Below are 12,852 nucleotides of genomic sequence, written 5' to 3' on the forward strand. Positions count from 1 at the left end.
AATAGTAATAGATGATTAAGGAAAATCAGAAATGCATAGATTTTGCGATTAAGTTTTCAAAAGATGAGGCAAAGCAACAAAAGTCTTGAGCATGATTCAAACCTCAATTTTAAAATTGTGCTATTTCAAAAGTTCTCTACATGTTCAAACTACCAAGACTCGTGGAGTAAGAATCCAATTCTTCAAAGTCTCTTCTGGTTTGGCATCCCGGATGGTCAGTGTCTTGGTGTCGACACGAATCAACTCTTTTTGGGGATATAAGAACATAAAAATGCAAAATGATGTCAGTCCCATAACATAGAGTCAAGTAGGTAAAGTCATGATCACATAGAGTCAAGTAAGTCATGTAGCAAATAATTCGTCAAATAAAGTCAAACAAGTTGTCAAACAAATGTAAATGATTATATCAAACAATAATAACGCGTCCTAATATGCAGGTGACCTCTTTATGCCAGAGGTAGGCCTAACGTTTGTTTGAAGGGTAAAGTGTGCCATAATACGTCATCCATTGCTTTTGATTAATTAAACAAATTCTATTTCCCCAAAATAAAGTACAAAAGCAGTGTAATATTTTATTACATGTCAAATGAATACAACATAAAGTGTTTCCTAATCTAAGTAAAAATGATACAATTTCCTATATCTAAATTCCAGCTCAGTTTTGTGATGTTATTGATCTTCGTCATTCATTGTACTCCAATGCAAATCCATACCTCTCATAGAAACATTAGTCATGCCCTCCCTCCTAAAGTATAAATAATTAGAGCAAATAGTCAATATTTAGGCACAATTATCCTTCAAACATGCACATAAAGTATGATTAGTGTCACTCGGGGTCGTGAACCCACTTGGACGTTTGGGTAAAGTCATCTAATGGATTTAATACACCAAGGGTATTAAACCTCCTAGGTCATGAAATGTATGCTCTTAATAAAGTGTGTTGGTTTAGCTCTATCTTAGGCTGACTAAGAGTTGGCTTCTTAAGACACAAGGTTCCCCCAAGCGGACAACTTGGGAGTGGAAAGTCCGTGGCCGTCGACTGCACCGCTGATCGACTAAATCCACAAGATCAATCCAACTAAAGGGGTAATTTAGTAGTGAACGGGCGCGAACCGCGAAACCGTTTTAAGTGTGTGAATATGTGTGAGTTTTCCAGGAGTGGAAGAAATATGAACGGAATGACGGTTTTATCAAAGCAAATAACACATAAACAGTTTATATCAAACATACAGTTTATATCAAACACACAATTAATAGCATGTAAAAACAGTTAACAAATAAATAAAGTAATTTAAAATAAGCACACAAAACCTATTTGAACTAAGTCCGTTATGGTTAGAACCTAAGTATTCCCCAGTGGAGTCGCCAAGCTGTCATACCCCATTTTAACCGGGATTAAAATAGAAGTACGACATATTGGTGATTCCTATTTTTTGTTATTTGTTTTAAGGAGTCGCCACCTAATTATTTATGATGAATTAGGACACCTAAAGTTTATTAAAGTTATGTTTAAAGTTAACTCTGTTTAAGGTCTGCGAAACTTAAGATTCTAAGTAAGGGTTCAATTAGTCTAAAGGGAAGGTATTAGGCATCCTTTAAGACCCATTAACAATGGTTAACCGACCGGACTTAATTAATTAGGCTAAAAATGTAGATGAAGTATTTTATCATATTTAGGAAAACATCTTTATAAGGATTGTTGAAGTTATGGATAGATATATAAGAACACTATTAAAATAAGGCCGGTAGAAAATAATGATTTGCATAAAAAGAGTTTAGTTATGGATAAACTGAGAAAGTGCAGGATTGTGTAGCATTTTTTGTAAATACAGGAGAAAATAAGTTATGTTAACTAACAAATTAAAAAGTTATTGTAAGATTAATAGTAATAAAACTTTAAAGATTTTATAGAAAGACTTATTAGTTCAATACAAGCTGTGAAAAGATTGTTTAACAAATACGTATTTCCAGTGTTGGGAAAGTAACTAAATTAGAACAGTTATCCATGAAAATAGTTAGTTTTCCTTATTTCTCAAAAAATAAGTTAACGTCAATGCAAAATTTGTAACGCTTTAAATTTCGAAGATAGTAAGAATGAATCTTGATTCTCAAAATATGTAGTCATGATATTTAAAAATCAACTATTCTAATAAAAATAAATAATATAGATAGTATAAATAATTTAACATAAAAAAAAAGAAATGAAGCCTATGAATTAATTGTTAGCTCTCTTTTAAATTAACTACCCATCGTATCAACCTACTAATTTCACTAAGGTTTATTCTAGCTAAGAAGACAAACCAAGTAAAGTACTAGTTGTACAATATAACTTAAATGTACGAAATAAAGAGCAAATAGAATCAAATGGGTTCAGCCCATTTTATAGAACTGCTGCGACTGTTTGCTGTTGGGTTTTGGCCCAGCGAATTTAGTATATGGCTGCGGATTCCATGCGGTAGCGGTATCGTTGAGTCTCAAAATGAGACTCTTCGGCTCCGGTGTGTCATGCAAAAGAAAAGAAAAGTGGGATTAGCAAAGGGAAAACATAGGCAGTCCAAGTAATAAGAATGGCCTCATGTAATAATTGAAATGAACACAAAATTGAGAAGGAATGGAATTGATTCCATGCTTTACACATGTATCAGCCAAATGAAAGTTAGGCAATAAGAAAATGGCCTATGAATGCTCAGCAACAGATTTATGGTCAGCAATCAAACAAAGGGCTGGCATTGCTATTTAACGGACCCGTAACAGTAACATCCAAATATACCCTGTGCAACGTTCACTGTAATAACCAGACCATATACAACACCATACAAAAAATAAGCACAATCAAAGCCCCGCGAATGCAGGATAAGGCGTATGCTAAGAATTCTTTAGCACAGAATCATCACGAATTTGGCTTAAAGAGTGATAAAATAAAATAAAAAAAGGATCACAAAATGAACTAGGTACTTTTTGATTTTCGAACAAGGGAAAAAGAAAGATTCCGGGAAAAGGAAACAACCATAGAAGAATAGCCATTAGGGGGTGATGAACATTAAACAAGCATTAGATCCTAAATCACCAGACCCCACTTGATTTGGGAGAACCCATTTTACTACATTTCGAATTAGGAGCAGGCTTATTCAATTGAAGAAATGGATCAAAACTCATACTTAATGCCTAAAGAAATTCCGAATCTAAACAATGGCGCAAAATGCAGGGAAGCAATAACTAAAGGACTGATTTTACTTGAACTTGAAATGATAATGAAGATAAACTAAGTACTAAATGGCGCATGATTTACAAGAAAGAAAATAAAGAAGAAATCCCTGTAAATGAACTATCATTCGACATTCACATACATATCCTAAACGACACAAACTTAATCTAACATAAACTTCAACTAAACAAAGGACACATGAAGAACAAACATCATATTTTGGCACAAACAATACAGGGAAGCTAATTTAGCTAGAGAGGAAATTTACTAAAAACTTGCGATAAGCAGCTAATTATGAAAAAAAAGAGATCATAATGGGCAGATAAAAATACATAAATGACAAGAAGGTTACAAACAGTAATTCGGTAAATTCAGCAATTCAGAAGACAGCAGCAACTCAGAAAATAGCAGTACAACAACTTAATGATTTTTATTAAAACAGGGAACTACTCTCAGTCAAACACATGCCTCAAAAATAGTCGTATATCCAAAATAAAATACTAAAGGCATGATTTCTATTACACATAAAGAAACCAAGGAAACAGTCTTCTCATAGGGCAAGCGTTGAAAAAGCAGACTACAAACCCAACTTCGTATAACTTCCCAAGTTCAGATAGCACTATAAATTAGTTAAACATGGATCGAGATCAAGAGGGAAAGAGTGGGCAGAATCAAAGATAACTACTTAACAAGCCAACTTCCAAGTATGAAATATTTTGAAGGATTTCAGGACTGGTTTGTTGAGCCTAGAAAGACTGAGATGGGGAAGGGGACTACAGGATATCCACCGAGCATAAATCATTTGTCAATTCCATTTTTTTTAACCAACACAGCAAAAAATACAATAAGCTATATCATACAGACAATCCCAACAACTCATATCACAAAGACGGTCTGTGGACCCAATAGTTGAAGCTAGAGCAAGTTCATCGTTGTTTCGAATAAGCAAACAGGCATGTGATAATGCATATTGACCAACTGGATTCGATTGCTGCATGTTAATGCCAACACAGATAAATAAACTAAGATAGAACTAACTCATATGCTAACATACATTAAGACCAAAACTAACCAACCAGTTTATATGCTGAATATATATGGAACTTACGAACCTATCCTAAGCAGAATTCATCATACACTTAAACAATAAAACTTAGAATTAACCCTTTATTGCACCTAAGCATTCTCTACTATATGAGTCCATATGACACTACCCAAATCATAACAGAACCTGCCCTGAATGAACCAGTATAATTCACGCAATCGTCGACAACCAACAACTTAACCATAATAATTAAGCTTGAGGCAGACCCATTGTTCATGTTATCACACTTATAAGAATAGATACAACCAAACATAACATTCTTTAGTCATACTTATGAACCGTCAAGTGTATCGCAAACGAGATTCCGACCAAATTAGCTTGCACTCAAACAAAAAATCAAAATAGCATAATCCGAGCCTAGAATGTGTTGATTAATCTAGATTAACCAAACAGACCCCCAGCTAATCAAGATTCGTGATAAATCACACCTAATAGCTAATGAACCAACAAATATCCAATAAGAACAGGATTTCAACTAACAGCACTTCGATTAACAGAATTTCACAAGACGAAAAAACCTAAATAGCATCAGATTGTACCTGTTCGTGGTGCAGTGAAGTGAGGCGTCGGACGTCTCGAAACTATGCTCGAACTCGAACGAACCCGAACTCGATTAGAGTAATTAAAGTTTCAAAACGAAGAAATGGAAATAGAGTATCCCCCCACGGCTACAGTTCACCGGGAAGAAAAAAAAATCAAGTGTGGGAAATGGTATGAATCTCTCAAAAGTACTGAAACAATTCTCAAAATCCGAAAAATCCTCCCAAAATACCGAAAAATCCCCCCCTTTTGCTGAAGATTAGAGATGTATTTATAGATTGGTTTTAGGGTCCCATTTGGGATTCAAATCTAGAGCGAGAAACAAACATAAAAATATGTTTTGATGCAGAGCCAAACAGAATCTGATCTTCTGAAACAAGTTTTGTCTTGATTCGTTGAAATATGAGAGAGAGGAGCGTATGAGGCGTAGGGAACAAAGGAGACAGGTGTGGGGGACAAGAGAAAGTGGGGAGCAGAGGCGTCGTGAGGAGCGGGTGTGGGGAGCGTGGGAGGAGAGTGAAGAAGAAAGGGAGCGGAAGAGAGAGAAAGGAGGAAGGGGCGGCGTGGTGAAAGAAAAAGAGGAGGCGGCTGAAGAGGGAAAAGGATTAGGGTTGGAGTGAAGGGAATAAGAAAAGGGGAAATGGGTTGGGCCGGTTCAGGTAAGGTATGGGCTGGACCGGGTATTGTGTTTGGACTAATATAATGTGGGTTGGGTATTAAAATGTGGGTTGTTTATTTGGATAGGGAAGTAATATTGTATTTGTATTTTAAGCCATTAATTTGCTGAAAATATTGGTCCTTCCTCCGCTATTTTAATTATTTTTGGGCTTCTAATTTAGTAACTAGTACAATATTTATTATGTGAAGATAAATAGTAATTAGTATATAGAAAGTAAGGATTTACAAAATGTTGTCTTGTAATTAATTTAACGATTCCAAACCCGAAAGTGAAATGACGATGAACATTTAAAATTTGTGATAAATTAATACTTGTAATGTTAAAATAAAAGTAGCGAATATAAATAGCAGTGAAAATAAAGTATCTAGCTCGTCAATAAATTTAGACGTCCGGGTGAATAAAAATAAAGGAGGGACAAAATTGGGTGTCAACACTGGGTTCCCGAGAATCCACATCCCTAACCTTAGATCCGCCTATTGACAGGCTAGAGCAAAAGACAAGAAAAAAAGGTAAAAACCCAGATTTTGACAACTTGGAATGTCTCAGCCAATTTACTTGTCGGACATCCTGAAAGATAATAACATAGACGAGAGCTTTATTTGAAGCACAAAAGCTAGCTTCCATTTGTTTACTCGGCCAGTTTATGGCGCTGCATAACCAGAATTTGGCTCTGCAGCGCCGTTTGCTGGTTTGCCATTAGTTAGACTAGGCACAACTGAAAACTAATTAAGGAGACATCGAGAGAAATGACTTGGGACAACTTATATATATTTTCTCAATCTTTTTTATTTGAACTTCTAGTGACATGAGTAGATTTAAGGGTAAAACTCAATAATAGATCTCAACCCCAATACAAGAATAATCTTATAGTCACTAAAGCCGGCATCAGAGAAGAGTTTTTCCCAATCTTGTTGACTTCTTTCCTTTCCGGAAGCAACAGCCATCAAAAGCATGTCGAATGAAAGTTGGGTCAGCTCGTATGACTTGTGGTCTCCTTTCTGTAGGTTATAATCCATCAGTACCATGTCAATGATGATTAGCCTTCGTCCATTCTCCTTACATGGAATTGCTTCTTTACATTTCTTCAATATTTTGATACAATCTTCGTCGCTCCAGTCATGTAATATCCACTACTTGTCATTCATCAACATAAACCATTAATACAAGTTCGTTTATTGTTATAGTGATAAAAGTTCAGTAACTATTCATGAAACTACAAATTTACCTTTAGTAAAATTGCATCGGCAGAAGTTATGGACTTAAACATGTTTCCTGCGACATAGTTCAGGTTCTTGCTCGTTTCGCATCCTTCAATTACTTGGGGCAGATCGAAAGCAATGCAGGTTATTTCAGGAAATATGTCAGCAATATCGTTAGCGACGGTTCCAGTGCTGCCTCCAACGTCCACCAATGATTTCAATCCTTCAAAAACTCCCTTATCATTTTTTATCAACACGCTCATGACCAATCAGGCATCACTAGCCATGGGTTCGTTAAATAAATGGTTAAACCTAGATTCAACCCCTGCATATTCAAAAAACGGCTTGCCATGAGCTGTCTCGAACGGAGTCGAGTCACCATTCTTGAACCATTCGTTGAGTGAGTGCGATGAATCCATTAAAATTGGATCTAACATCATTTGAACAAAAGGCACCAAACTCAAAGGCTCGGCTTTAAGGAGGAGACCTGAAGTTGGAATAATTAAATACATAACCTTCTTCTTTGTTAATCTTGGTTTGACTAAAGAAGCCTCCATTGATTAAAATACTCATGAGACGGTAAATACATTCCTGCCCTTTGGTTTTGCTGATAGGGAGGGCATTCACCAAATCAGAGAGCGTCATTGGTTGGCCATGGCTATGGATGATATCTGGAATTCCAAGTTGAATTGCACATTTGAGAGACATGGAGCTGATGTAATTGAATGTATGGTTCCATATATGTGCTTGAGCAACTAATACTTCTCTGGCTTCGGCTCCAATGTTATTATACGATTCCATTGTGAGAGATTATCTTTGAGATGCTTAGGGATGTGATAATGATCGAGGTCTATAAATATAATGAGAAGAAGAATGAGAGGACCCATCTTAGTTAGATCAAGAGGTCTACATTTATTCATAAAAAGATAATACAGAGTACATTAATCTTCTGTATTTTACAGCCTGTCGATATGGGCTTGTCCTGCTTTATCCTTACTTATGTGCCATTCCACATTGTTTCTTGCTGACAAAATTGTGCTTTCAGAAATATGGGCTCTGGAAGGGTAATCTGTCGTTGGTTGACATCATCTTTTGTTGTCATGCAATCCAAGCATATGCAATTAACAGGGAAAAGAGAGTACCAATTTGATTGTTCTTAAGAAAATTGTCAACTTATATCTGTCAAACAATAACCAATTGGCCCAAATATTAAAGATTTATACTAGTTGAATTAGATTACAAGCATAAATGCAAATTTGGAAGCGGCCCACATTACTGCAAAAACAGTGTTTACCTCTAAAGACAATATTCAAGTTTAATGAAGCTGAATAATTGCCGCATGTGTCCTAGTCTGGATGTTATAATATAAGAATACATGGAGAAGTGCATGCAAATGCATCAAGTCTCTTACTCAAAATTATCATCTGCTTCATAAACATATATATGCCAAGAGGAGAAAGGATAACAAGAATAACTATATGATGTTGCATTATCAAGAAAGATATTCTAAGCTCTGTGAGGTTTGCTCCCCTCTTCTCTTCAGGCTCGGCCATAATCACATAAAAATCCCCTCCTAGACACCATGGTTCATCAATACTATTCCTCATACACAACTGCCCCACAAGTGTTTCCTTTTTGTGGAAGTGGACTTTGCATAGACAGCAGTCAAGTAACCGTTGCTATGGCCAGCACACTGATTGAAAAATATAGTGATCTTCTGTTCATCCATGTTAAAACTGGCTGCTTGTAGATTGTCCTCCAAAAGCACCAACTTTCTCCATTTCTGAAGCAATACAGTTTGTGCAAACCAGTGAATCTTTTATAGCCTTCAATCTTGTTCATATTGACAATGGGCTCCATGATGGTTCATATTACTCCAATTCTTGTATGCTAGGAAATTAACTGGTGCTGCAATTAGGACTTTCCTAGTCTAATCCTGGAACTTGACTATTACTTCTGGTTAATATGATCCTGGATACTCATAAAACTTCCTGGAAACTGCAAAAAGATATAAATGCCATCAAATATAAGGTCCAACAAACAGGTATCAGGGTGCAATACTGCTACAGGGAAGGTAATGAAGTTGCTGATTCACTCTCAAAACATGCTACCACCCCGTCAGCTGGAGAAATATACTTTGATCATGCTGAACTTCCAAGTCACACAATAGGTGCTCTCACAATGGATAGGATGCAAGTCCCTTCCTTTAGAGTCAGAGCCGAGAAACACTCATTATGGTACTTCAAGCCACCATAAGTTACATCCATAGAGGTATTGCAGATCCTAATGTGATATCCTCTGAAGTACCTCTCTTTTGTTTGAATATTATGAATGCTACTTGTAGCAGGAATAAGACCAACAATAATTTCTTTTGTACTACTTTATTAGGAAGGTATTGATTTTATGTCCCCCCCAACTTTGTAATTTTCTTGATTGTTAATCTACACAAGGTAGGGGTCTAAGACTAATCCCTCACCATCACAAGAGGTGAAAGCCTGGGTGGATCGTTTTTGAAAAAAAAAAAGTCTGTCTTGTAGATATTGATAAGATTTTCTAATCTGTTGTTAGCTTTTTTGGCTCTAACTCCCCTAATATTCCCAAAAAAAAAAAAATGTACTGATCATGGGATGATAGTGATAGAAAGATAAGTTTGAACTTGTGCCTCTAGACGGAGGGATGGATTTTTCTTCTTTGCTTTTCCAGCTTTTCTTTGTCTTCTTCTACCTCTGTTGACAGGGAAGAGACCTCCCTTATTCACAACCTCATCAAGGTGTCGATCAACAGGATTAGTAACATTATTAGGTTGTTTCTCAGATGTAACACCTTTTTGTTTTTTAATATGGTCAAAAGCTTCTCTAATTCACTTTCTGCTACTTCTTCATCTGAAGAGTAATCTTCTCTTCTATTATTTTGTTCAACATCTTACTTATTCAGTTCTACAAATAACTGAATTCCTTATTGATTCTTAACGCTGGAGCTTAGACTAGTAGAGACATTCTCACTTTCTCAGAGTTTTAATTTCCTCAAATATAGTGATGTTGTTCCTCAAATTTTGTTGATTACTGTCTCCTCTAATGTCTGTTTGGACTTTTTCCATTATCTGATCACCACTGCTCTCATCCTTGCTTTCGGAATTTCCTTCTTGGTGAATTTTTGGTTTCTGAATTTGCTACTCAATGTATTGTTCAGATCTTTGTTGCTGTTGTTGTTCATTTGTATCCAGTTCACAATTATTCTTTCCTTTGCCATTGTTGTATATCTTTCCTGTAGTATATTTGTTGTTAGACCCCTGACTTTAAATGTCAATTCGTTCCTCTTTTGTTGCCTTCTTGTTGAACCTTTCAGTAATGATGGGATTGTCCTTGATCTTATTAGCAGCCTCTTGGGTTGTCTTTCCCTGCTACATTAACCTCACCAATTTCACTTTCTTGTGATTCCCCACTAATTTCTCTTGTGCTTGTACAGTGGTTTGAGGAACCACTTTGTCACCTTTTCCTTCCTCCACTTTAGTATGTTTTCTTCTGTAGTGTCTCAAAAATTTAGGCACATTTTCGTTCTCTAGTTTCTGTGTGTAACCTTTCAAAGGATTTTGTTCATCTTCCAAGCCAATCCATACAAAATTAAGCTTAGGCTTAGTGAGGTCAACCTCTACCCTAACCTTTGCCATGCTAGACCTTGTCCTCAGTCAGCGGGCCATATCCATAGAAAGGGGAGTTCCTATAGGGTCAACAATTTGTTTCACATAGTGCCATGCATGGCAATGGAAAGGCAATTCAGGTAAGAGCACCCAAACTGGAACAATAGGGGGGTCATCCGTTTTGAAATTTGGGCTCCATTTTTTCAGCCACATTAATTGTCCTTCGGTTTCGACGGAACACTTGTACCACACAGTTTTAGATTTATTCTCACTGGAGAAGTTAAGAAAAACAATTCGTAAATCAAATACTCCAAATCTTAACGTTACCTTTAACATGCGGGGCTGGAGCTACAATATTAGGTATGTGTTTAGAAGAATCTAGTAACTTTTGCTTAGATCCTTTATTTATATCTAATTGTAAAAATATTTAATTGTAAATCCAATAAGCCAATTAATCTATGAGTTCGGTGGCAAGTTCAAAATCCATAAACTTTAAATTCTTACTCCGCCTTTATGCACAGCAGTTGAGAAGATATATACCAAGATGCAGATATGTTATGTCCCGTGTTTTCGTATAATTGGAAATCGAGAAATAATTACGACTTGTGTGTTATAAGGACATAATTTGATTTTAGTGAATATGATTATGTTGGTTATGGAATTATTAATGTTAAGACCTCGGGAAAGGCCGAGAATAAATTTGGAATTTCGGAAATTAGTTTCGGGAATTACAAAACGGGACGTTTTATGAATTGGGCCAAGAAAATGGAATATAAAATTAGGCCCAAAGAGTGGGGTTGGCCGGCCATTGTAGAGGCCCAAACCCAAATTTTAAGGTCATGTGCTATGCACATGACCTCTAAATAATGGATATATACTAGCCTTGAGTTGGAATTATCAAGAAGCAAGATCAAAAACAAAAAAAAAAAAAAAAAAAAAAAGAGAAGGGGCATCAACAAGCTCTCGGCCGAGAGGTTAGGGAAAAAGAAAAAAAATTGGCAAGCTTTGATCTTAGCCTTAAAAATCCTTGCTCTTCATATATTGTGAAGTACTCACGACCCTCTTCAACGGGGTACAATTTGTTTGGTGAAAGAGTGACGTTTGCGGCGAATCGGAATTTTAAGAACAAGGTAAGATTTCTATGTTTTGATGTTATGAAATGGACATGTATGTGTTAGTGATTGGATTAGTATGAAGATTATGGGATGGGGTTGTGTTTGTGCATGGTGTGTGTGTGTAGAAAGGGTGTGTTTGGCCGTGGCTTGTATGTAGTGCAAGACCATGTGCATTTGATTCCGTTTAGTCGTTTGAGGTGTCGTTGTAACCTTTGTATCGTAAATGAATGTTTGAAGAATTGATTTGGTGTTAGAAAATGATTTCGGACGTTATCGGAAAGTGTATGCCTTTGGTATATTTGTGTATATCATAGTATATTTATGATATTAAGGACTTTAAATATGATTTATGGTTGATGATAATGAATTCGGAATGAAACGACGTGAATTAGAATGTTCGTCGTGAATTTTGATATTTTAAAGAATTCTGGAAAATAATGGATTTTGGTGTAATTTCGTGTATGGCTTGGATTGTAGTTAGGATGTGATTGTATAAGTTTGAATGTGGAAATGAATACAATTTTGTAGATTTAGAATTGGAGTTTGAAAGTTTGAATGAAAGTTGCCAACTTAGATAACAAAGTAGAACTTTGAAGCTAGAATGGTTTGATTGTTGTTTGTTGACGTGTGGGCTGTTGTGGTTGATGTATTTTGAGCCGAGCTAAGCCTCGGGGATGTTAGATTTATAGGGGAAATGCTGCCGAAATTTCGGTAGGCAAAATTGAAGTTAAAGGCATTTTTAAGCCTAAGAATCTCAATTGGTAACTTTGACCATTTGCAGATTTTTGACGAAACGGGACTGGACTGTTGGAAGAGCATACGACGTCTGTGAGGTATGTAAAGCTTCCCACTCCTTTATTTGGCATATCTTAGTAGGTTAGGCGAATATGAGAACTTCCGGAGCATTTCTGCTCCTCGAAACCCGATCCACAGAAAAGTTACTATTCATTCAATTCGATTGAAGCCTAAGGGCTCTATTTTGGCTAGAATGCCACCACTCGTCCGAAACCTATCGAAATGTGGTCGGGTAACCTAGAAACGACCATGTATGACCTTTGGCATATAAATGTTCGTAAAGATAAGTTCGCCACCTCACTTTGACTCGAGGTGGGCCCGCTACCCTGAAACGCCCTAATTGCCTTATTGGGCTATCTTTGTGAATAAAGCTGGATACGATACTTTCGATTGTGAAACTCCCTCCTTTGAGATGTATTTTGAAGATTATGATACGCTAAGTTACGTTTTGAGCTATACGTACTATTTGGAAATGTTTTGTGAAATGAAACTTTATATCGGCTAAGTATCCGACTATTTTGCATTATGATATGACTTATGGGTTTACTTCGTTTTGGAAAACTATTTTGAAGTACGA

The 12,852-nt window shown here is 36.3% G+C and overlaps 1 pseudogene; it reads right to left on the reverse strand.

Moving 5' to 3' along the window:
* Positions 1 to 6,344: 6,344 nt before the first annotated feature.
* On the reverse strand, positions 6,345 to 7,529 carry LOC132631133 (trans-resveratrol di-O-methyltransferase-like; annotated as a pseudogene).
* Positions 7,530 to 12,852: the final 5,323 nt, after the last annotated feature.

Source organism: Lycium barbarum, chromosome 3 (genome assembly GCF_019175385.1).
Source record: "Lycium barbarum isolate Lr01 chromosome 3, ASM1917538v2, whole genome shotgun sequence".
In the NCBI taxonomy this organism is placed as follows: Eukaryota; Viridiplantae; Streptophyta; class Magnoliopsida; order Solanales; family Solanaceae; genus Lycium; species Lycium barbarum.